The following is a 23742-nucleotide window of genomic DNA, read 5'->3' as shown; positions in this document are numbered from 1 at the left end:
ATGTAAGCATATTTGTGACACTAATAAACTAAAGAAAAACATTTTCTCTCTACAGATGCTGTCAGACCTCCTAAGATTTTCCAACATTTCTATTTCAGCAGAAATGTGTTTCTATTCTTGCTTTTCAAGAAAGCCCCATTTGAGGGGAAATTGTCTAATGTACCAAATGGCATCTTGAGTTGGCTGGAGATATAAGTGACCAATTGAGTTGGGATTTTTTTTTATTTCAGCTGTTTGATTAGACCGCTGCCTTGGACAGTGACGAATGAATGAGGTGCATTCGGGGTTGGCACTGGCTGAAGCTACTGGCAGCTTGTCTGCTTTGTCCATGTGATGGGCTTGTGTCTGTCTGAAAACCAGGTAATGAAACATGTCCTATGAATTGATGTCCAAAATATTTAGACTTCTGGTGTGACATTATACATGACCTCACGAAATGTCAGTGCTTAAAAGTGTACAATTTGTCCTCTGGATGACGAATTACAAACAGCGTGCCAGCCTTCTCTGCAATATCTGATTGAAATCCTTTTTTTTCATGTTAGGTTAAGTTGCCATTTATTTTGAACGCACTGCGGTGGCTGTAGAATGATAAAAAAAGCCCTCACAATTTCAACAATCATCGTTGCGTTTGCTCGCTCACAGATATCAAGGTTCTCCCCTCTCCTTCCCTCCCCAGCCCTGACGATTCGCCTATCAGGTAAATGCGAGCGGCTCTGATGCTCGCCTGAGCGGGGCGGGGAGTTGGAGAGTGCAGCTCCAGTACAAATGAAAATGTGAGACTTCAGCAAGAGAGGAGGAGTCTCACCCTCCAGTGGAGTGGGTCATTCAGTACAAGAAAGGCTGACGCAACTCACAGGACCCAAATCTGTCTGGAAGATCTCCACCGTAAGACAAAGCCAACAATTGTGTGTGATTTCTATTTGTATGGTCGGATGTGCCAACGTACAGAGAGGTAAGGGGGAGAAGGGGGGGTGGGGTGGGGGGAGGCACACCATCGTTTCAGTGTGTTGCATTTTCCGTCTCAAGACTTCTCTCATTGATGGTGGCTTGGCATGTTCTACTATATTGGCCGCTTTCTCTCTCTCTCTCTGTGTCTTTGTGTTTTGTTTTACTGCAGCGAGCTACGTGTTCCTTAAGATCTGGCGAGGGGTTGGAGGACGTGTAGAAGCGGTCAGTATGAGAGTGGGCTGTTGCAGAGGGTTTGAAGTGTGTGCATATCTGTGCTGTTACATGTTGACTGCAATGAAACTTACTCCCCAGGGAAAGGGGCTCCTTTCATTGCAAAGTGATATTGACTCAAACACGTGGCAGGTCCTGCTGCCAAGAAACGGAAACATTTTATTCTCTGTAACCCAACTATACCGGGGCAGAATAAATGCCACGGAGTCGCCTTCATCTGTCATGGTAACAGCAGCCCGGACAAGTGCATGATATATATATGACAAGTGTACCTTCAAAGCCCGGCGAACCTTAAAGTCCGCCCTCACGGTTGGAGACAGCGTGCTGCCAATACATAATGTAACATTTTTTCCTATTTGTACATGCACTGCATTGCAAAATATGCGCCTCTTCCAATTACAAGACGATCATGTTGAAATGATTGCCGCATTTACACGTTGGGCGATCTTGCTTGATCAGTAATGCCCCCGTCTCCTGTGTTCTTTTAAATGTAGAATTATTAATTAACCCCACCACCATTTATTTGAGTCAACGAAGCGGACCGATAAAAATAATTTCACTTGAGTGTTTTCAAACGGTTAAGAGAAAAAAAACACCCCCTGCAGATAATGGTGCAAATACATTGCATCTACAGAAGGGGGAATACAGGTTTAGGGTGGTGGTCATCTGTCAGGAGAAATACAACAAGCCTTCCAGCATCCTTGAAGTGAAAGGGCAGGGTGACATTTTGGATATGAGAGACTTCAAAAGGGTTTTGCATCCAATTAGTTATTTTTTATCTCTCTTTGAAGATGGCAACACACATGCTCTGCATTTTCTCCCATTTCCAGGTTGGATTCATGGCTTTGACTGATATGTAAATATTTGGCTGCTGTGCAAAGCTTCGGTTGCAGCAATTGTGTTTTATTCTAAATACATGTTCTTGGGGTGTAGGTAACAGTGATAGAGCTGTGCCTAAGACCCATTTCTAGAAAGGCCCTCATAGTCACAAAGGATGGAACTGGAGAGATCTGCAAACCAAACTGAAGCAGGTGTGAAGTTCCTCGACATGAAGGATATTGATGAATGAGCATGCTTGTTTCGTGGCAGCAAACAAGTTCAATTCGGTTTTTCAATTTTCCGTTCTGGGATTGTGAATTTTTGACTCCCCCAAATTCCTAATGCAGTAGCATAACTGCTCAATTATTGCCACATGGCACGATAGCACAATGGTTAGCACAGCTGCCTCATAGCGCCAGAGACACGGATTCAGTTCCAGCCTTTGGGTGACTGTGCCGAGTTTTCACATTGTCTGCGTGTGTTTCCGCCAGGTGCTCCGGTTTCCTTCCACAGTCCAAAGATGTGCAGGTTAGGTTGATTGACCAGGCTAAAGTTGCCGCTTAGTGTCTCACGATGTATAGGTTGGAGGGATTAGTGGGATAAATACATATATGAGTCAGTGCAGACTCAATGGGCCAGATGGCCTCTATGCTTGCTGTGCACACAATGTTCCAGCTACTGACGATGATGTTGCACTGATGGTTGTGCATTTTTGACATTAGTTTTGTTATCAATTTTTAAATGATGAATGATATAATCAGTGATGTAATTGGCTGCTTTATACATTTCTTTATCCATAGACAGTGGGGTTTTCCCAACAAACTTTCCCAGCGTCAGTGACCATTCTGACACATTCAGGCTTTCTTGAAAGATGGGTTTCAGGAATTGGATATTCAGTTAGCCGGAATCACGAAGGCTGATGATGTGTTCCTGCTATGTGAAAGCTTGAAATAATGTTGAATCTTTGCAACACGTTGATATCTTTAACTTCTGCTACTATGTTGCGGCAAAGAGTTGCAATAAATACAAAGCATTGTGATTTATAGATAAAAAATGGATGGGAACTATTTTCAGTTTTGTTTGTGTTCTCACTGCATGACACTTCTTTTGATCCAATTCAACAGTTATATTCATCCTCTGTTTGCATATCTATATATTTCTGTATACCTCCGTTTTTCAAGGTATTGGCCCATGTTATCCTTTTTCAGTGTTACTGTATAGCTTGTTTCCTTGCTTGACTTTCTCACTTATTCACTTACGTATGTAGTCTGAGGCACTTAGTCATTCCTGTGCATATCCAAACACAGAACATGTACTTTTTATATGCAGCTATTGTATGTCCACTATTAGACATTGAGTCACCACAGCAACATTGGTAGTAGGAAGAATGCATTGAGAGAATATATCATTACAGAGACAGGCCCTTTTCACACTGTGAAGACCATAATATAGTATTGGTGTGAACTCTAAGACTGATTTTTCTATACATTTATTGGGGACAATTTTGAGCCCATGATAGCCACAAACGTAAATGGCAATGCAGGCCCAAAATATTGCCCAGGGGGCAATTAGCGGTTTGTCCCACTGTCATTTCCACCTTTCTTGGATAGTCAAACCCGCCAGCATCATGTCACGTCAGCACGTTTTACAACAGCTTTATAAACCTGAACCTGGTGACCTCACTTCCAAGAGGGATATTGGAGGTGAGAACACAGGTCACCACTACCCAGGTTATCCTTAGTCTCCACCTGCACTGGTTCTCAATCATCTACAGGTAACTCATCCGTCATTGGTTCACTGTGTCCAGTATTGTCACTTCTGAGTGATTTCCTGTGGAGTGCAGCCTTCAGTGGCTGAGCAGGCTCGGCAGCACAGTGGTTAGCACACTGGCAGGGCGGCATGGTAGCACAGTGGTTAGCACTGCTGCTTCACAGCTCCAGGGTCCTGGGTTTGATTCCCAGCTCGGGTCACTGTCTGTGTGGAGTTTTTAACTTTCTCCTCGTGTCTGCGTGAGTTTCCTCCGGGTACTTCAGTTTCCTCCCACAGTCCAAAGATGTGCCGCTTAGGTTGATTGGCCATGCTAAAACATTGCCCATTAATGTCCAGGGATGCGTAGGTTAGAGGGATTAGTGGGTATAATATGTTGGGATATGGGGGTAGGGCCTGGGTGGGATTGTGTTCAGTGCAGACTCGATGGGCTGAAGGGCCTCTTTCTGCACTGTAGGGCTCTACAATTCTATGATCAGGGAGTCCAGTGGAAAGGCCATAGAGGACTCAGATTAGCCCTCCCTAGGTCCAGCAGATGGTTAAGGGATCAAGTCTTAGGTTCTTGAGCAGTGGTGGTGGAGGGGAAGTTGTGGGGGGGGGGTGTGGAAACAGGAGTCTCAGGTTCTCAGCCAGCGGGGTGGTGGGAGTGGGAAATAGGTGCTAGCCTAGTGTGGGTCTCTGGTCTCGGAGGCATGTGTGTTCAACGTGTGTGACATTGGGGAGGTGGGTCGGGGGGGGGGGAAGAATGGGCATTAGGGTGGTGTCTGAAGGGGTGGTATTAATGTGCCCTTCCACAGTTTGGGCACCTTTGCTGTGGTGCCTGTGCTGGATCCTGTGAGGGTATCGCAATCCTGGCTGGTAACTTGAAGTGGGTGGGTAGTTGGTGGGAGAGGGGAGGTGGAAAAGGCAGCCACCAGGTCATAACGAGATGTTTCTAGGTGAAGGTGGGTGCTCTTGGTGATTAGCTGTTTTTGAGTACATTGAAAGGGGATTATGGGGATTATGTTTTGTTCCAAGAGGAGAGAAAGACACTGAGACTGAGTGAATAACGACGCCAGTGCCAATCTCTCCTACTGTCAGGCAACAATCCATAGCTGTAGGGCCTGAGTGGTATGGAGGGGCCCTGGCACTGACTGGGAAGCCTGGCCACCTGGGCTGGTTGCACAAGATACAAGGCTGTTATGTGCCACGACTCTGTGGAGCTGGGGGATGCAGGTCATTGTTAATAATCAAGCAAAGTTTAATCTGGAGGCTTGACAATAATCAGTTCACCCATGCCTGCCACAGGAGGTTTATTTTGCAGCGAATCAAACAACCAATTAAACTAAATCAAATAAACTTGAGGGACGAATTAAAAGTGAAGCCTTTTAAATTCCTGAGCCTTCCTGGACGAGTCAATTATGCCCATTTAGTTCGTAGTGTGATGGATAAATCTGCCACAGATTGGTGTTCATGAATTAACCTTTTGAGCCCCCCCGCCCCCAACCTCCGAAGCATTGCAGTCCATGGCTTGCACCCAGCATTGGCTGAGAGAGCTTGAGTACAAGGGCAAAGGTTTCAGAGCTCAGGCAGCAGCTGTGATCCGATGCACTGTTGCAGCGGCGTCCAGAGCTGTATTTCCCACTCCTACCCTGGAATATTCACACACAGGGCCCATCAGTTAACGCATATGTACTTAGCTCTCGTCCTTGGGGACTCCTGAGCGCTGCCAAGGATTTCCGAGGTAGAAGTCCAGCTGTCGTGCAGAGTTGGGAGAGGGAATGGAACTCAGTGAGAAGGCACTTACAGCAGTGAATGGCCACCAGTATTAAGTCCCATGATTTGAATGGGCAATGGGTCATGGCATTGACAGGACTCCTCAGTACTCACATTCTGTTTCCTCCTTGTTGAATTTAAAGAACCTTGGAGCCTGTTGAGTTGGCAGTTATCCTTTTAGCCATGGGGTACGAGAGATGACAACATGCAGCTACATTAATGCGGGAGTGGCACCTTGTGCAGGAAGTGCTGGCAGAGCCTGCTCAGCTGCTGAAGGCTGCACTCCACAGGAAAACACTCAGAAGTGACAATACTGGACACGGTGAACCAACGACGGATGAGTTACGTGTAGATGATTGAGAACTAGTGCAGGTGGAGACTGAGGGTTATACAGGAGTTGGCACCATGCGCGTTGGAGTGGTCACTCTTTGTCTGTCGCCCTGAATCATAGAATCCTACAGTGCAAAAGGAGGCCATTTGGCTCATCGAGTCTGCACCGATAACAATCCCACCCAGTCCCTATCCCCATAATCCGACATGTTTACCCTGCTAATCCCCCGACACCAAGGGGCAGTTTAGCTTGGCCAATGCACCTCATCCGTACATCTTTGGACTGTGGGAGGGAACCCATGCAGAAACGGGGAGAACATGCAAACTCCGCACAGACAGGCACATAAGGCCGGAATCGAATCCAGTCCCTGGTGCTGTGAGGCAGCAGTGCTATTCACTGTGCCGCCCTGAAGGTGACAGCTGCCCTGAACTTCAATGTTTTCAGGGCTGTACGGCTAGCCTCTGTAGCATCTCTCAGTCTGCTGCATAAGTGCATCAGAGGGGTGGCCAATGCGCTCTTTATGAGGGTGCATAATTACATAGACGTTGACTGAGGCCAAGTTAGCCAAGGTGCCGGAGCCATGGGTTCACACCCATTTCTGGATTCCCACAAGTGCAGGAGTAATTGACTGCACACACATGACTCTATGTTTCATGGTGTTGTCGTGCCCCAGACCACAAGGGATTCAACATCTGAATATCCGGAATGTTGTGTGCCAATTCCTGGGGTGTGTCCACGACAGCTATATCCTCAGTCACTCTCAGATCCTGACGATCTTTGACGGAGAGCAGTGGCTCAATGCTCAGCTGCTTAGGAACCAGGGGTATTCCTCAGTGTGGACACCACAGAGTGCTGCTGAGATTTGTTATAATGAGGCTCATGTTGCAACTCCTCCTCAAGATGTGGTTCAGATATCTGAACTGGTCAGTTGTAGCCCTCCAGTATGGCCTTCCCAGAGCATATCATGCATTATTGTGGTGTGCTGTGCACTCTACAACCTGGCACTGCAGTGGGGTGAGGAACTGGCAGAGGAGGACATGTTAAAGTGCCACACCTCTTCAGATAAGGAAGATGTCAAGGAAGCCGCCATGGGGAAAACAGAGGAGACAGAGGAAGGAACTCAGAGGAAGGGACCTCAGGCAATGCTAAGGGGCTGAATGGGCCACAGGGTATAGCTACTTGCTTCAGAAGTGACCAGGACTAGGGTGGGCAGTGATGCCCCCCCATGGAAGGTAGGCTCTGTGTGGTGACAGCAGAATGTCAGCCCAGATATAGCTGCTTTCATGGGCAGGGTGTGGAAGCCCAAGGATCAGACGATGGTGAGGACAGAGTAGTGCTCCTGTGAATGTCTGACCCCTGTCTGATTGCACGCTTTTCACGAACTGCCACTGATCAGGGCGATGAGACGCTGAATGGCCAATTTGCTGATGCAGGCTCCTCTGACATTGGTGGTGCTGATGAGGGCCTGTACCGCTGGTGCAAGTTGAATGGCTGGCTCACACAAGGTTTCAGCCAATGACTTCCTTGATCTGAAATCAGCCTTCCCCAAAGGATTGAGAATGTTGGAAAATCTCCCCAGGTCTGACAGCATCTGGGGAGAGAGAACAGAGCTAAACTGAGGGAGTATAGCTCAGTGGGAGAGCATTTGACTGCAGTTTACGAGGTCCCTGGTTCAAATCCGGGTGCCTTTAGTGATTAACTGCTGTGTGTTACACTAACTCACCACCCAAATAATGGCATCGAACATCTCCAGTCAATGGGACATGCCTCTCTGGCACCAGTGACAAAGTAAGAAGTCTCACAACACCAGGTTACCTCACCTTGACGAAGGAACAGCATTCCGAAAGCTTGTGGCGTTTACTATCAAATAAACCTGTTGGACTTTAACCTGGTGTTGTGAAACTTCTTACTGTGTTTACCCCAGACCAACGTCGACATCTCCACATCATGACTACCAGTGACAAAGGCAGCCAGTAGCCATGATGCAGCTTGCTGCTATCTTGTGGAATACAGAATTCAGGTCCTCAGAGGGTCGGCAGCAGTAACACAGAGTAATATGGCCATGCATGCAGGGTAAAGATTCAACACTCGGCCCTTCGTCAGTTAGCCCAGGAAACAACAGTGTTTCCAACAGATGCAGGAGACCTTCAGATGTCCCCACAATGAATCCAATAGCTGGGCACTAATGTGCTCCAGGCTTTTTGGGTTCTTCAATATTCCTTTTGAAAATCCACTCCTTGACCTCCCCAGCCACTAACTGGAGCTGAGCGAGTTCTCTGTTTGTTTCTCCCCCATCCCCCTCTCAGTTCCACCAGCGCTTTGAAAATTGTAGACCGTCCCGGAAGTGTCTGGATCCAGAGCCAACCACCGGGACGGTGATTTTTAAATAATGCCGGCACCAGATCCTGACCCCGGCAGCATTTGAAAATCAAACCCATTCAAACTGACAGGTGGAAATAGGTTTTATCTGTTCACCGTTTTGTTTTCACAGTTAACACAGTGCTGACATATAGGGGGCAATTCTCCCAGCGTATTGCACTGCTCGATGGCACAGCAGGCTGGGGATTCACACTGGGCTCCACGCGTCTCCCAGACTAAGTTTTATAGCTCCATCAGCTATGTGTCAGAAATCATCGCTGAGCCAATCGTATAGAAATTTGAATTTCCATTTGATTAGCGGGCCCAGGACGGTATTCTCAGGGTTCACTATCATGATGTATGCAAGACAAAATCATCGATAACATGGCTGTCTTTTCAGCCATAACCAATCTGGTGCAGCCTTCTAGCTGAGTGCAAGCATGGTTGCTGATCAGCTACCATAGAAACCACAGAAACTCTAAAGTGCAGAAGGAGGCCATTTGGGCCATCAAGTCTACATCGACAACAATCCCACCTAGGCCCAATCCCCATAACCCCACATATTTACCCCACTATTCCCTCTAACCTATGCATCCGGGACACTTAAGTTGCAATTTAGCTTGGCCAATGCACCTAACCGGCACATCTTTGGACTGTGGGTGGAAATCGGAGCACCCGGTGGAAACCCACACAGGCATAGGGAGAATGTGCAAACTCCACACAGACAGTGAACCAAGCTGGGAGTCAAACCCAGGTCTCTGAAGCTGTGAGGCAGCAGTGGTAACCACCGTGCCGCTCACAGCTAGTGAATAAACCACTGTTGGTCACACGTCCTTGTTGTCAGTGTTTTGTGAATCCAACACATCCAAGGTGGTTCAGAGTCATAAATTTGACAAGGATTTCTACTAATGCATTCCCCGGTATGACTATTGGAATTACATATTTGGACAACTGTAATACTGATGTCTCAGTGACATACCTGTATCTTTTGAGAAAGCAGGGTTAAGCTGCAGTTTTGGGGACCCAGTGAAGGGAGGCTTGCTCTCATTCTCACCTCTGTGAGACCTCACGGCATGTGTTTTGCCAGTGGAGAGTACATTTTCTGCTTGTGTGCTCCCGTGTAGATGCTCAAATACCAGGGGCAAAGATCAGACCACATACTCAGGCTATGATTTTCCATTTACTGAGTTTAATGGACAGCAAATCATGGCTGCACAATTTCTCAGTATGTGCTGTTGATGGATTTGACTCCACAGTGGGAGCACGCAATGTTTTTTTTCTGACGCCTAAGCTCTCAGCATCAAGATTGCTTACCTTGACTATCCAAAAATATATTGTTTGCCAAAAATTGTCATCTGAAGTTCTAACTTATGCCTTTGTTGTGACTCCTGCCTGTGTGTTCTGTTTGCCAGGCATTAGCTGTTGAGATCTGGAACACAAGAGAAGGAATTGAGAAATCATACCGAGGTAAGACACTCCGCCACATTGCAAGAATTTTTAACTTAAAATTTTTTTTGCCTGAATGTACCATGCAATATGTGGTCACTGTCTGCTTCTAAGACGCTGCTGTGTGAGAATTAGCACCTGCTTCTCCTGGTCTAATTTGCTGTTGGTTTGTGATTTGTCTAGTTAGTTGTTATCTATGGGGGGTTACTGGGGGTATCAAGGATTTGTAAAACTTCTATTTATACTGTTTTGCAGGGTTTGTCAGATGAGGAGAGGTTGAGGAGTCTGTCTATATTCAGTGGCGTTTAGAAGGATGAGGGGGGATCGAACTGAAACTTACAGAATACTGAGAGGCCGAGATAGAGTGGATATGGACAGTATGTTTCTACTAGTGGGAGAGACTAGAACTCAAGGATACAATCTCAGAATGAAGGGACGCTCCTTTAAAACTGAGATGAGGAGGAATGTCTTCAGCCGGAGGGTGGTGAATCTGTAGGACTCATTGCCGTTGCCATTGAGATGTGGAGGCCAGGCCTTTGAGTGTCTTTAAGGCAGAGATAGATAGGTTCTTGATCAATAAGGGGATCAAATGTTACAAAGAGAAGGCAGGAGAATTGGGATGAAAATCATATCAGCCAAGGTTGAATGGCAGAGCAGACATGATGCACCAAATAGCCTAATTCAGCTTCTATATCTTATGGTCTTACTTTTTAAGTTCAAGTTCTAGAAGAGCAGTGACTGAGCTACTTCCTAAAGTAGATGTTGCCTAAATCAAATGCCCCTTCCCAGCAATAATTTTAGGCCCACAAAATCTGGCACAGATATCTGGGAGTTGGCTATAGTTGTGTGAAGACCCAAACTGGATCATGGACATCCATCTTCTGAGATCTGAGTTAAGATGGAGCCAATATAAAAGCAGCCAAAGACTTTATTGCTCCCTTTTTGCAAAATGTGGTTTTACGAATGGTGGCTTTGTAGAAGACTGTTCTTGATCAACAGATATATGTGAATTTATTTCCCACCGAAGCAATATAATATTTTGTCTTCGAGATCTTTTCCAGGAAGGTTGGTTTTTTTATTGTTTCAAAATCAAACTGAGTACAGGCAACTTAGACAGCGTGCAATCTCAAAACCAGTGGTAATATCCCCAGGCTTTCACAAAATATAACTGGAATTTGACTTAAACTTTCACTCTTGCCCCGTGAACCACTTGTTTTGATCATTGCCCCTTCTAACCCCCAATTTTACTGTTTATGTGGTAGGATGTGATGTCAAAATAATAGGTCAGCATTTGTAATCTAACTGAAAACAGCTGTACAATTTGAAAGCCTCGAACCACAAGCGCCAAAAGGGATTATTAATCTCAAATTTAACATATTTTGTCCTTCTTCATGGTACTTTAACAATCATAAATTATTCTTTGAAATGATCTGTAACAACAATATGTAAACATTCTTCATCTATCAATATACCAAAGTGCGATCATTACAGGAGAAGGGGGTGACACGGTGCACAGTGGTTAGCGCTGCTGCTTCACAGCGCCAGGGACCTGGGTTCAATTCCTGGTTTAGGTCACTATCTTGTGGAGTCTGCACGTTCCGTGTGTCTGTTAGGTTTCCTCTGGGTGCTCTGGTTTCCTCCCACACTCCAAAGATGCGCTCGTTAGATGGATTGGCCATGATAAGTTGTCCATTAGTGTCAGAGGGGTTAGCAGGGTAAATATGTGGAGTTACGGGGAAAGGGCCTGTGTTGGATCGCTGTTGGTGCTGGTTTAATGGGCCAAATGGCCTCCTTCTGCATATTAGGGATCCTATAGCTTCAATGAATATTATTGATTGGTGAATATATTGTTTGCTTATCTTCAAAACTCATGTAATTTATTAGTGGTTGTAAGGTATTATTCATTGTGGTAAGATTTATTAACAGTAGGAAAGGGTATCGGAAGTGCAGTGTTTATTAATTAAGGAAAATAATTAACACATAATAAGGATGACAGGGTAAATGACGTGTTGCAGCTGCAGAATGTGGTCCTTCCTGAATGCTGAGGTGATTTTAAAACATTCTTTCAAGGGATGTAGGCGTCGCTAGTGAGAACAGCATTTCTATTGCCCATTCCTGGTTGCCCTTGAGAAGATGGTGGTTAGACACCTACTTGAACTGTTGCAGTCCATTTTTTACGCATATCTTCACACACACACTTTTCCCTTTTTGGGGAATAGTATGGAATAGTGAGGCAAATGGTACAAGGATTCCTGAGCTGATTATCAGCTTGTTGAACTGCGTTATGAATGCTCCTTCCATGACCAACGGTTCCTGGCATTGGAGTTGAACTTGGATCTTCTGCTCTCGAGGGAGCAAAGCTAGCACTTTGCCAAAAGATTTCCTGCTCCAGTTCACAATGTAGGTACACCCATAGTGCTGTTTGGGAGGGAGTTCCAGGATTTTGACCTAGTGACAGTGAAGGGATAAAGATATGGCTCCAAGTTGGGATGGTGTGTGGCTTGGAGGGGAACTTGCAGGTGGTGGTTATCCCATACATCTGTTGCTCTTGTCCTTCTAGGCGGTAGAAGTTGCAAGTTTGGAAGATGCTGTTGAAGGAGCCAAGGTGAATTGCTACATTGCATCTTGCAGATGGTACACACTGCTGCCACCGTATGTAGGTGTAGATGGGTTGCTTTGTCCTGGATGGGGTGGAGTTTCTTGAGTGTTTTTGGAGCTGCAGTCATCCAGTCAAGTGGAGAGTATTTCATCACACTCCTGAATTGTGCAGATGGTGGACAGGCTTTGGAGAGTCAGGAGGAGAGTTACTCGCTGCAGGATTCCCAGTGTCTGACCTGCTGTTGTAACCACAATATTTATATGGCTGGGTCAGTTTAGTTTCTGGCCAGTCGTAACCCCAGGATGTTGATTGTTGGGACTTCAGTGACGGTTATGCCTTTGCTGAATCAGGACAATCATGTTGGCCTGGGGAGCTATGGCTCAGAGTCATTGAGTTAGTGTACAAGCTACAGACACTACGATGCACCAGAATGGTAGAAAGTCACCTGGATACTTGTCAGTCACACCCCTTAGGATAGAGCCACCTAAATTAGTCTGCAGATAGGAGGTATAGGAAAGTTTTTAAGTTTTACTTATTAGTGTCACAAATAGGCTTACATTAACACTTCAGTGAAGTTACTGTGAAAATCTAGTTGCCACACTCCGACACTTGTTCGGGTTACATTGAGGGAGAATTCAGCATGGCCAGTGCACCTAACCATCTTGTCTTTTGGACCATGGGAGGAAACCCACGCAAGACGGTGAGAACATGCAGATTCTGCACAGACAGCGACCCAAGCCAGAAATCGGACCCAGGTCCCTGGCACTGTGAGGCAGCAAAGTGGGAGGAGTTAATAGGAATATATTGGTAGTTAGGGACTGCATAGTCAGGGGGATTGACACAGCCCTCTGCAATGGGGGACCCGTCAACTTTGTTGCCTTCCTGGTGCCAGGGTTTGGGACATCTGCTTTGGGCAGAAGATAAACCTGCAGTGGGAGGGAGAGGGTTCTGTGGACATGGTCCATGTCGGTACCAACGACATGGGTAGAACTAGGAAGGAGATTTTATTCAGGGAGTATGAGCAGCTAAGGGCAAAATTAAAAAGCAGAACCTCAAAGGTAATTTCTGGATTGTTACCTGAGCTATAAGCAAAATAGGGTAGGGTAAATCAGATTATAGAGTTGAAGGCGTGGCTGAAATATTGATGTGGGAGACATGGGTTTTGATTCATGCAGCACTGGCACCAGTACTGGGGAAAGTGGGAGCTGTACTGTTAGGACGGCCTTCACCTGAGCTGTGTTGGGGTGAGTGTCCTGGTGGGTCAGAGAACTGGAGCACACGAGGGAGCTTTAAACTCAATGGTGAAAATGAAGGAATAAGTTTGGAGAGATGTGATAAATAAGTAGAGAAGACTAGGCAAGAGAGCAAGGTAGAATAAGGGAAATGATGATCAGAGTATGGCAGGAAGGGACAGAGTATATAAATCTAAGAGTGTGTACCAGCAGATAAGGTGAGAGGTTACAAAAAAGTAAAAAGACAGAACATAGCAAAATGAAAACTCATAGAACATTACAGCGCAGTACAGGCCCTTCGGCCCTCGATGTTGCGCCGACCAGTGGAACCAATCTAATGCCTCTCTAACCTAAACTATTCCAATGTTATCCATATGCCTATCCACTGACCATTTGAATGCCCTTAAAGTTGGCGAGTCCACAACTGCTGCAGGCAGGGCATTCCACGCCCTTACTATCCTCTGAGTAAAGGTGGCACAAATAGAAATAAATATGTATGATCTGATAGCCATTACCAATACATGGTGACAGATGACAAAGGCTGGGACCTGAATATTCAAAGTGACATGACATTTTGGAACGACAGGCAGCTAGGAAAACTTGAAGGGGTAGCTCTCCTTATTAAGGATGACATTGGTACAACGGAGAGAGGTGACCTTAGTTCTGAAAATCAAGATGCAGGATCGGCTTACAGATGAGAAAGAGTAAAGGTAAGAAGTCATTGTGAGAGTGGTTTATTGGCTCCCTAACAGTAACTCCACTACAGAACGGGGAGTACCAGAAGGAATAATAGGAAATTGTGAGAAAGTATGGCAATGATCATGGGTGATTTTAATCCATATATAGATTAAATGAATCAGATTGGTAAGTTCGTATTCTGTTTTCAGGATAGTTTCTTAGAGCAGCACGTTTTAGTACCGATCAGACAGCTAGCTATATTAGACCTGATAACGTGAAACAAGACAGAATTAATTAATATATAATGAAGATGATCATAGGTAGCAGTGATCATAATATGATTGAATTCTACATTGAGTTTGAGGGAGAGAGCAATGGATCTAAGCCATAGAGTTTTACAGTGCAAAAAGAGGACCTGAATCACTCAAGAAAAATCATCATCGTTTTGCAAAAGGAAAGAAATTTGACTAATTTATTGTAGCTCCTTGAGGAAGTATCAATCAACTTATTCAGAACATGAATAAAGGGAACCTGTGAATATGCTATATTTAGATTTCTAGAAAGCATTTGAGAAGGTGTCACATCTAAGATTACTAAAGGAAGTAGGAGCTGATGATGCAGGAGTAATATATTAGCATGGCTAGAGGATTGTTTAGCAAACAGGAATCAGAGAGTGGACATAACTGTTATTTTTGGGTTGGCAGGGTGTGACGAGCGGAGTGCCACAGGGATCATTGCTGGGGCCACAATTATTTTCAATTTATGTCAATGGCAATCAAATGCATGATTGTCAAATTTGCTGATAAGTGGGAAGGTAACTTATGTAGGTATGTTAGTGGTGGCACAGTGGCAGATACTGCTGTCTCACAGTGCTGGGGACCTGGGTTTGATTCCAACCTCGGGTGACCCTGGAGTTTGCACATTCTTCGGATGCTCCAGCTTCTTCCCGCACTCCAAAGATATGCAGGTTAGGTGGATTGACCATACTAAATTGTTCATTAATATCCAGAGATGTGTAGGTTAGGTGGATTAGTCACGGTAAAAATGTAGGGTTACAGGGATAGGGCGGGGTGGGAACTGTGTGGTGGGGTGGTGGTTGGGCTTGTGTAAGATGTTCTTTCGGAGAGTCAGCGCAGATTTGATGGGCCAAATTGCCTACTTCTGCAATGTAGGAATTCTATGACACAAGAAGCCACCAAAAGGGACATGAATATGTTAAGTTCCCCCTCCCTTTAATGACATACTGGTTGTCCCCTCCTCCAGTCTGGCCAATTTAAAACTCCTGGTTTCATATTCAACTCTCGCCACTTCTGGCACCTGCCTACTTCTGTCTTATATCGCCCTCCAAAATCTTCAATCTTCCAATTTGTTTTCCTCAGCACTCCCTTTACCTCAGTGTTGGTATCAGAGGGCAGAATTCTCTGGGCTTCCTCCGTCCTCCCTCAAGGCAGGCTTACTATCGGCTGCTGGTGGGATTCTCTGGTTCCACCAAGTTCAATGGGAATCAACATTTCTCACCGCAGGATTGATTGTAGCAGGATCGAAGATCCTGTCAGGAGGAAAGACTAGAACATTCCACCCTGAGTTTTCTGTTGCCTTGACCCTATTGTGTGGAAGACCCTCCCCAAATTTCTCTCTCTCTCTCTCTCTCTACATCCCTTTTCTATTTCAAAAATGTCCAGAAAATTTATCCTTTTAATCTAGCATTCTTTCACTATTGCAATGTTCTTCCATTTCTTAGTGGTAATTTGCCTTGTTATTGCTTCAGGTTATTTGTTTATTTATTCATGTCACAAGTAGGCTTACATTAACACTGCAATGAAGTTACTGTGAAAATCCCCTGGTCACCACAATCCGGCGCCTGTTCAGGTTACACCGAGTTTAGCCTGGCCAATGCACCTAACCAGTGCGTCTTTCAGACTGTGGGAGGAAACTGAAGCATCTGAAGGGTGGAGCATGGGGAGAATGTGCATACTCCACACAGACGGTGACCCAAGCTGGGAATCGAACCTGGGTCCCTGGCACTGCGAGCCAACAATGCTAACTATTGTGCCACTGTGTCACATGCTTTATGACACTTTGTTGTGTAAAACATACATAGTATATATTAAGCTGATCTTTCTCTTCTCCCTATCTGTAACTGCAAAATTATATTCTGCACCCTCTCCTTTTCTTCTCTACGAGTGGCACGATATTTGAATACTGCTCCTTTGGGAAGAGCTAATCATACAACTTGTAACATACATAGCACTTTTTGCATAGTAAACAGAGCATGAAATATTTATTCACAGGGCTGCGCTGAATGAGAAATTAATTTATTGGGCGAGGCATGTCTTTGGAGATCAGCATGATAACTTTCGAAGTTGCAAAATTGGGCTTCGTAGCAGAAGCAAATAGTTCAAAACTTGGTGGCTGGAACATATTCAGTCACATCTGGCGCGGTTTGAGCTGGCAGGATGCGAGGAAAGCTGATTTGGTGCACAGTCCACCATTTTGGATTATGGTGATGCAGTTAATTGTAATCAGTTGAACTGCGGAATGAGGAGAGAGCAGAAGTTTGGCGTAGAAATAGAGGATCAGCCATGATCATATTGAATATCAGTGCAGGCTCGAGGGGCAGAATAGAACATACACAAAGAAAAGTATAGCACAGAAACAGGCCTTTCAGCCCTCCAAACCTGTGCTGATCTTGATGCCCTAACGAAACGAAAGAAACCTTCTGCCCTTACTCAATCCGTATCCCTCTATTCACCCCACCTATTCAAATACCCATCCAGATGCCTCTTAAATGTTGCTGAGGTACCTGCTTCCACCACCTCCTCTGGCAGCTTGTTGTGTTGACAGAACAGTTAGCATTCAATTCCTCTGCTGTCTTTGCAGTGCTTGAGATTAACTGTCCGCTGTGCCCAAAGCAGGATACTGCCTCCATATCTGTGCAACTCGAAGCACACTCTTCATCAAAGAGCAGAGCCCTTTGCATTCCACCTCTTGTTGCTCCCACCCTCTCCTATCAGAGGAGCAGAAAACTGTTACTGAGGGATAACATTCTAAAACCTACAAAAATCACCTGGACACGAGAATAGACTTCAATCATTTTTAATACAGTAGAAAAAAAAGGCTTTGGCTATTTTAATTTTGATTACTTTAAAACTCTCAGGAGCAGAAAAACCACTCATTAATCTTTGAGGAACCTAATGGCCAACCACCATGATTCTCCTTAAGTTCATGCAGTTTTGTGTCTTGTTGCTCTCTGACCCATCGCAGCCCCGGAGGCGGAGTACAGGAATGAGATAGTGAATCTGATGCAGCAACAATAATCTCTCCTTCAATGTTAACAAAACGAAGGAGATTGTCATCAACTTCAAGAAACATAAAAGAGAACATGCCCTTGCCCACATCAATGAGGATGAAATAGAAAGGGTTGAGAGCTTCAAGTTTTTTGGTGTCCAGGTCACCAACAACCTGTCCTGGTCCCCTCATGCCTCATAGTTAAGAATGCCACTACTTTCTCAGAAGACTAAGGAAATTTGGCATGTCATCTATGACTCTCATGAATTTTTACAGATGCACCATAGAAAGCATTCTTTCTGAATGTATCACAGCTTGGTACAGCTCCTATTTTGCCCAAGACCACAAGGAACTACAAATGGTTGTGAATGTAGCCCAATTCATTACGCAAACCAGCCTCCCATCCACTGATTCTGTCTACACTTCCCATTGCCTTGGCAAAGCAGCCAGCATAATTACGGACCCCACGCACCCCGGACATTCTCACTTCCATCTTCCTCTGTCAGGAAAAAGATACAAAAGTCTGAGGTTACGTACCAATCGACTCAAGAACAGCTTCTTCCCAGTTGCTGTTAGACTTTTGAATGGACTTACCTTGCATTAAGTTGATCTTTCGGGTATGCTTTGGCTGTATAGTGCACCAGAAACAATACTTTTCACTGCATGTTAATAAATGTGACAATAATAAATCAAATCAAATCATCAAAGTCCAGAGTGTGCCTAAGCTTCCTGCTCCTCGAACAAAGAAAAGTACAGGACAGGAGCAGGTCCTTCAGCCCTTCAAGCCTGTGCCAAACATGATGCCCTAATTAAAAATTAAAAAATCCTCCACTCTTACTTGGTCCATATCCTTGTATTCCCTCCCTATTCATGTATCCATCCAAATGCCTTTTAAATGTTGCTAATGTGCCTGCTTCCACCACCTCCTCTGACAGTGCGTTCCAGGCACCCACCACTCTCTGTGTGAAAAAACGTCCTCTGCGCATCTCCCTTCAACTTTTCCCCTCTCACCTTGAACCTGTGCCCCCTTGTAATTGACACTTCCACCCTGAGAAAAAGCCTCTGACTACCCGTCTTATCTGTGCCTCCCATAATTTTGTAGACGTCTATCAGATCTCCCCTCAGCCTCTGTCTTTCCAAACAAAACAATTCTAGTTTATTCAACCTCTCCACAGGGTCAACGCCCTTGGGACCAGCCAACATCCTGCTGAACCTTCTTTGCACTCTCTCCAAAGCTTCCATGTCCTTCCGGTGGTGTGGTGACCAGAACTGCACACAATATTCCAAAAGTGGCCTCCAAGATTTTATATAGTTGCAAGGGCCTACTCCTGGTCCCATTTTCCTTGTCCTCACCAGTATAATTTAAAGCGTTAACCATTTAATTTCCAGATGACTTAACTCCTGGTGCAGGAGGAGATACAAAGGCTTTTAGATTTTCAAAGGAGTGGTGTTTCATCTTGATAGGAAGGTCAGAAAAGCTGGAAAGCCTATCCAGGGAAAGTTTGCTTCCAGAATTGGCTTCTCTTGGACTGCAGCATGATTTGGAAATGGAGCATAAGCAGCAGAGGGAAAACTGGTGTTTTGAGGGAGTTGAGGACTCATAGAAAGCCCTACCTACCAAGGGCCTTCAGGAAGCATTTTGTTCATCCACATGTCCACCTGGAGCACTGTCTGAGGTGGTCACTGCATTGCACTATCTCCTGTAATTGGACTGACGGTCCCACAGCAGGGCAAGGTGCTGTCAGTAGTCATCAAGATCACTGTTGCCCTCAATTAATTGCCTAAAGCATCCTTCCAGGTTGGAGCAGGTGATATCGGCAATGCCTCGCAGTTTGCTGTCTATTGTGGTGCATTGTGGTGTTCATAAGAAACTAAAGAACGAGGAAAGGCAATTTAGCCCTTTGAGCCTGCTCCGCCATTTAATATGATGATGGCTGATCTCACCTCAGCCTCAACTCCACTACCTGCCCATTCACCAGAGCCCTTCAAACCCCTTACTAATTAAAAGTCTGTGTCCATCTCTTCCTTAAATTTACTCAATGCCCCAGCATCCACCACACTCTGGGGTAGTGAATTTCACGGACTCACAATCCTTTGGAGAAGTAATTTCTAAATGTCCTGTTATTCCTTTTTTATAATGGATTCTAACATTTTTTTAAAAGTTAAAGTTTATTTATTAGTCACTAATAGGCTTACATTAATGCTGCAATGAAGTTACTATGAAAAATCCCCTAGTCACCGCACTCCGGTGCCTGTTCAGGTTTCTTTGTTTAAATCTGCCACCCATTATCCTAAAACTATGGCCTCTACATTGCCCTTACAAGAGGAAACATCCATTCCATGTCTTGTACATCTCAATTAGGTCTCTTCCCTTTCTTCAATATCCAGGGTATAGACCTAAACTGCCCAATCTCTCTTCGTAAGACAAACCCCTCATTTCTGGAATCAGTCGAATGAACCTTCTCTGATTTGCCTCCAATGCAACTACATTGCTCCTCAAAAACGGGACTAAAACTATACAATATTCTAAGTGCAGTCTCACTAATGTTTTGTATAGTAGCAGCAACACTTGTCTACTTTTATATTCTATTCCTTTAGCTATAAATGCCAAGACTCCATTTGCCTTTCTTATTACCTGCTGTATCTGCTTACTAGTTTTCTGCAACTCATGCACGAGGACACCCAGATCCCTCTGCATACAAGCACTTGGAGTTTGTCTCCAGTTAGGTTATAATTTGCCAACCAAATTTTTCCGACCAAAATGGATGACCTCACACTTATCCACGTTAAACTCCATATGCTAGATTTTGCCCCATTCACTCAAACTATCCATGTCCATTTATTAATTTCTTGTTTCATTATCGCAACTTACTATTCTACCTGTGACATTTTAGTGTCATCTGCTATTTTGGCTATGGTACCTACTACCCATGCATCCAAGTCATTAATATAGATTGTAAATATTTGGGGCCCAAGGACCAAACCCTGTGGCACCCCACTTGTTACAACCTGAAATAAACCCATTTATATCGACCCCCTGTTTTCTGTTGGTTTGCCAATTCTCTATCCAAGCGAATAAATTATTCCAAATCCATGTGAACTAACCTTGTGTATTAACCTTTGTGGGGCACCCCATCAAGTGCCTTCTGGAAGCTCAGATATACTACATCTACAGGATCCTCATTATCCACCTTGCTTGTTACATCTTCAAAGAACTCTAACCAGTATGTCTGGAGGGAGGAAACCCACACAGACACGGGCAGAATGTGCAAACTCCACACACAGTGACCCAAGCCTGGAATCGAACCTGGATCCATGAAACTGTGAAGCAGCAGTGCTAACCACTGTGGCACTGTGCCACCCCAACTACAAGCAACGCCCCGAAAGCTTGTGATTCCAGATAAACCTGTTGGAATTTAACCTAGTGTTGTTTGACTTCTTACTCTGCCCACCCCAGTCCAACGCCGGCAACTCCGCATCGTTGGAACAAAGGAACAGGAGGAGGTCATTCAGCCCCTCGAGCCCACTCTGCCATTTGGTAAAATTATGGCTGATCTGTGGGGAGAGAGTGGGACACGAGGGATGCTATAAAATGGTCGGGGAAGTTGGGGTGTGCAGTACCTTCCTTCTTCATGCTGCCACACCATTTTACTAGGGTTAGGTGAGGACAACGCACCAGATGGCCATCTGTGGCCATTTAAGGATCTCTTTGTGCCCAGCTTTCGGCCGTCTGCTGAATGTGGCAATCACTCTGAATCCTGATGGAGACTTGGCAGTGTATGGGATCCCTTTTACACTGCAGCCCCGGAGAAACCCCCCCCCCCCCCCCCCCCACCCGCCCACTTCCCGAGGACGATGATTACCCTGCCCTTATCAACTCCACTGCTCCCTTACCAGACCTAACTGGTCCCGGCACCCCCAGTCCCACTTACCTAGTCGGGAAAGTGGCAAACTACCTATATGTGCTAATTTTCAGGCACATTCCCAACAGTAGCCACCAGTCTCAGTAGTGCTGCTGAGCTGCCAACCCCCTGATGGCCCAGTAACTGCAGAGGGCCGGCAGCCCTCCTTTACAAAAAGGCAGCCCAGACAGCAACATATTAGTTGCCGGATGGCTGAAAAATGCAGCTTGATGTCCCATAAACAGCTAAAGCGGGATTGCCCCTTGTCACTGGGGACTCTGCTGTGCTGATAAATTTCTGGTAATACAATGTAGGACTCAGATAAGGAAGTTAATCGTTCACTGGAACTGAACAAAGGGGTTGAGAGAAGTGGCTTTTCCTGGTGAACTGAGCTTGTTGCAGGCCTCCGTCAGCTGTGGTAAAGGCTGAGGAATGTGCAGAATTGTGATAGTCTACATTATGTAAGAAGGAGCTTCGCACTCTATAATTTTTGCTTTTTCTTACAATCTTCTGGCTTTTAAATCTAAAATCAGATCATAGGTTAACTTGTCTTTTACCCTCATCTGTTCTAAAGCCCTTCAGTTTGGCGGTTTCTCAGTTTATACTTCTCTCAATCTTTCAGTAGAAAATTAAATAGTCAACAAAATAGAACTTAAATAAGAAGCACACCAGAAAATATTGGAGTACATGACAAGCCAACATCGGCAAAGAGAACAGAGAAAGCAATGTCTATTTATTATAAGTAAAAACCTAAAGAGAAGCGCGCAGTTTGTTGGGTTAGGACAATTACTGAGAGAAAAATGGTAAAAATACAAATGTCCTAGAAGTCAATGTATTAAGTGACGGACAGAGCTTTTTTTAAAATTCTTTTGTGGGACATGGACATTAGTGAACCAGATGGGTTTTTACAACAATCATAGAATCTCTACAACGCAGAAGGAGACCATCTGGTCCATCAAGTCGATAATCAATGATAATTTCATGGTCACCATCACTGAGAGTAATTTTCAATTCCAGATTCATAAATTGAACTCAAATTTTATCAAGGAATTTTACCCCAGAGGCTTGGGCCTCTGGATTGCAAATTCAGGAAGGCGATGGCCTAGTGGTATAATCGCTAGACTATTAATCTCGAAACTCAGCTAATGTTCTGGGGACCCAGGTTCAAATCCCACCATGACAGATGGTGCAATTGGAATTTAATAAAAAAGAACCTGGAATTAAAGAATTTACTGATGACCATGAAACTATCATCGATTGTCAGAACAACCCATCTGGTTCACTAATGTCCTTTAGGGAAAGAAACCTGCCGTCCTTACCTGGACTGGCCTACATGTGACTCCAGAGCCACAGCAATGTGGTTGACTCTCAGTTGCCCTTGGGCAACTAGGGATGGGCAATATATGCTGGCATGCCAATGATGTCCATGTCCCATGAATGAATATAAATAAAACACCATACCCCTTAATGGGGCAAACTGCAAAGCAAAAGAGCAAAAGAAAATGCGAATAGTTAAAATTTTAAAAGATGTGAGAGACGCTTAAACCTGTAGTGGAGACTGCCTGAGGTAAAACCCAAAAATGCTGGCAACTTTCAGCTTGGACAGCAACCTGATGGAGTGAATTTGCTGCTATTTCAGTGGGAGAAAATCCATTCCACCAGTGTGCAAGTGATGAAAGTGAGGATCATCTCCTGGTGAGGCCATAGATGCACAGTCTAGCGATGGTTATACGATGTAGATTGGATGAGTAGGAGCCCCAGTGGAGGTGGGAATTCTGGCTCTGTGGTCATCCTTGCCAACTGCAAGGTCATGGTGAACCTTTGATATCACTGGATGGTATAAGGGTGGCACGGTGGCACAGTGGAGGGGTGGGGGAGGGTGTGGTTTAGCACTGCTGCCTCACAGCACCAGGGATCCAGGTTCCATTCTCAGCTTGGGTCACTGTCTGCATGGAGTTTGCTCATTCTCCCCATGTCTGCATGGGTTTCCTCCCAAGTCAAAAGATGTGCGGGTTAGGTTGATTGGCCATGCGCAATTGCCTCTTAGTGTCCCAGGATGATAAGGCTAGAGGGATTAGCAAGGTTATGGGATGGGGCCTGGGTGGCATTGTTGTCGGTGCAGCCTTGATGGGCCGAATGGCCTCCTTTTGCACTGTATGGATTCTATGACATAATGGGGAAGAAATACACAACAGGAATGATGTGACCTCTCTGTTATTGAGTGAACTGAGTGTGTAACCTGCCGTATAGGCATGCTTAGACACACGGTCGAAGCCTAGCCCCTAGGTAAGATTTCAGCTCTATTAGCCCCCTCATTGGCTGGGCTGTTTAATTTGTGTCTGTAAAAAGGCCCAGCTGTTGGCCCAGTTTGAAACATTAGGCGCATTT

At 45.1% G+C, this 23742-nt stretch overlaps 1 protein-coding gene, 1 long non-coding RNA gene and 1 other non-coding gene across 4 annotated transcripts in view; 2 read left to right on the top strand and 1 right to left on the bottom strand.

Moving 5' to 3' along the window:
- Positions 1 to 803: 803 nt before the first annotated feature.
- The window catches only part of slc6a9 (solute carrier family 6 member 9), a 236032-nt gene continuing 213093 nt past the window's right edge, over positions 804 to 23742 (top strand). The window contains exons 1-2 of one of the 2 annotated variants that reach the window (XM_080195388.1): positions 804 to 952; positions 9622 to 9676. The gene's annotated coding sequence lies outside the window, so the exon portion shown is untranslated. Of the gene's footprint in view, positions 953 to 1128; positions 1171 to 9621; positions 9677 to 23742 lie in introns of those variants that run through there. The other variant, XM_080195389.1, reaches the window with a different exon arrangement.
- trnac-gca (transfer RNA cysteine (anticodon GCA)) lies at positions 7471 to 7542 on the top strand. Its single transcript has one exon. It is a non-coding gene; the product is annotated as a tRNA-Cys (tRNA).
- The window catches only part of LOC145347690 (uncharacterized), a 73484-nt gene continuing 59301 nt past the window's right edge, over positions 9560 to 23742 (bottom strand). Inside the window, exon 3 of the long non-coding RNA XR_013887851.1 lies at positions 9560 to 9638. This is a non-coding gene — a long non-coding RNA (uncharacterized LOC145347690). The remainder of the gene's footprint in view (positions 9639 to 23742) is intronic.

Source organism: Carcharhinus amblyrhynchos, chromosome 9 (genome assembly GCF_965287045.1).
Source record: "Carcharhinus amblyrhynchos chromosome 9, sCarAmb.v2.hapA, whole genome shotgun sequence".
Classification (NCBI taxonomy): Eukaryota; Metazoa; Chordata; class Chondrichthyes; order Carcharhiniformes; family Carcharhinidae; genus Carcharhinus; species Carcharhinus amblyrhynchos.
This window is presented reverse-complemented; position numbering and strand designations above follow the sequence as displayed.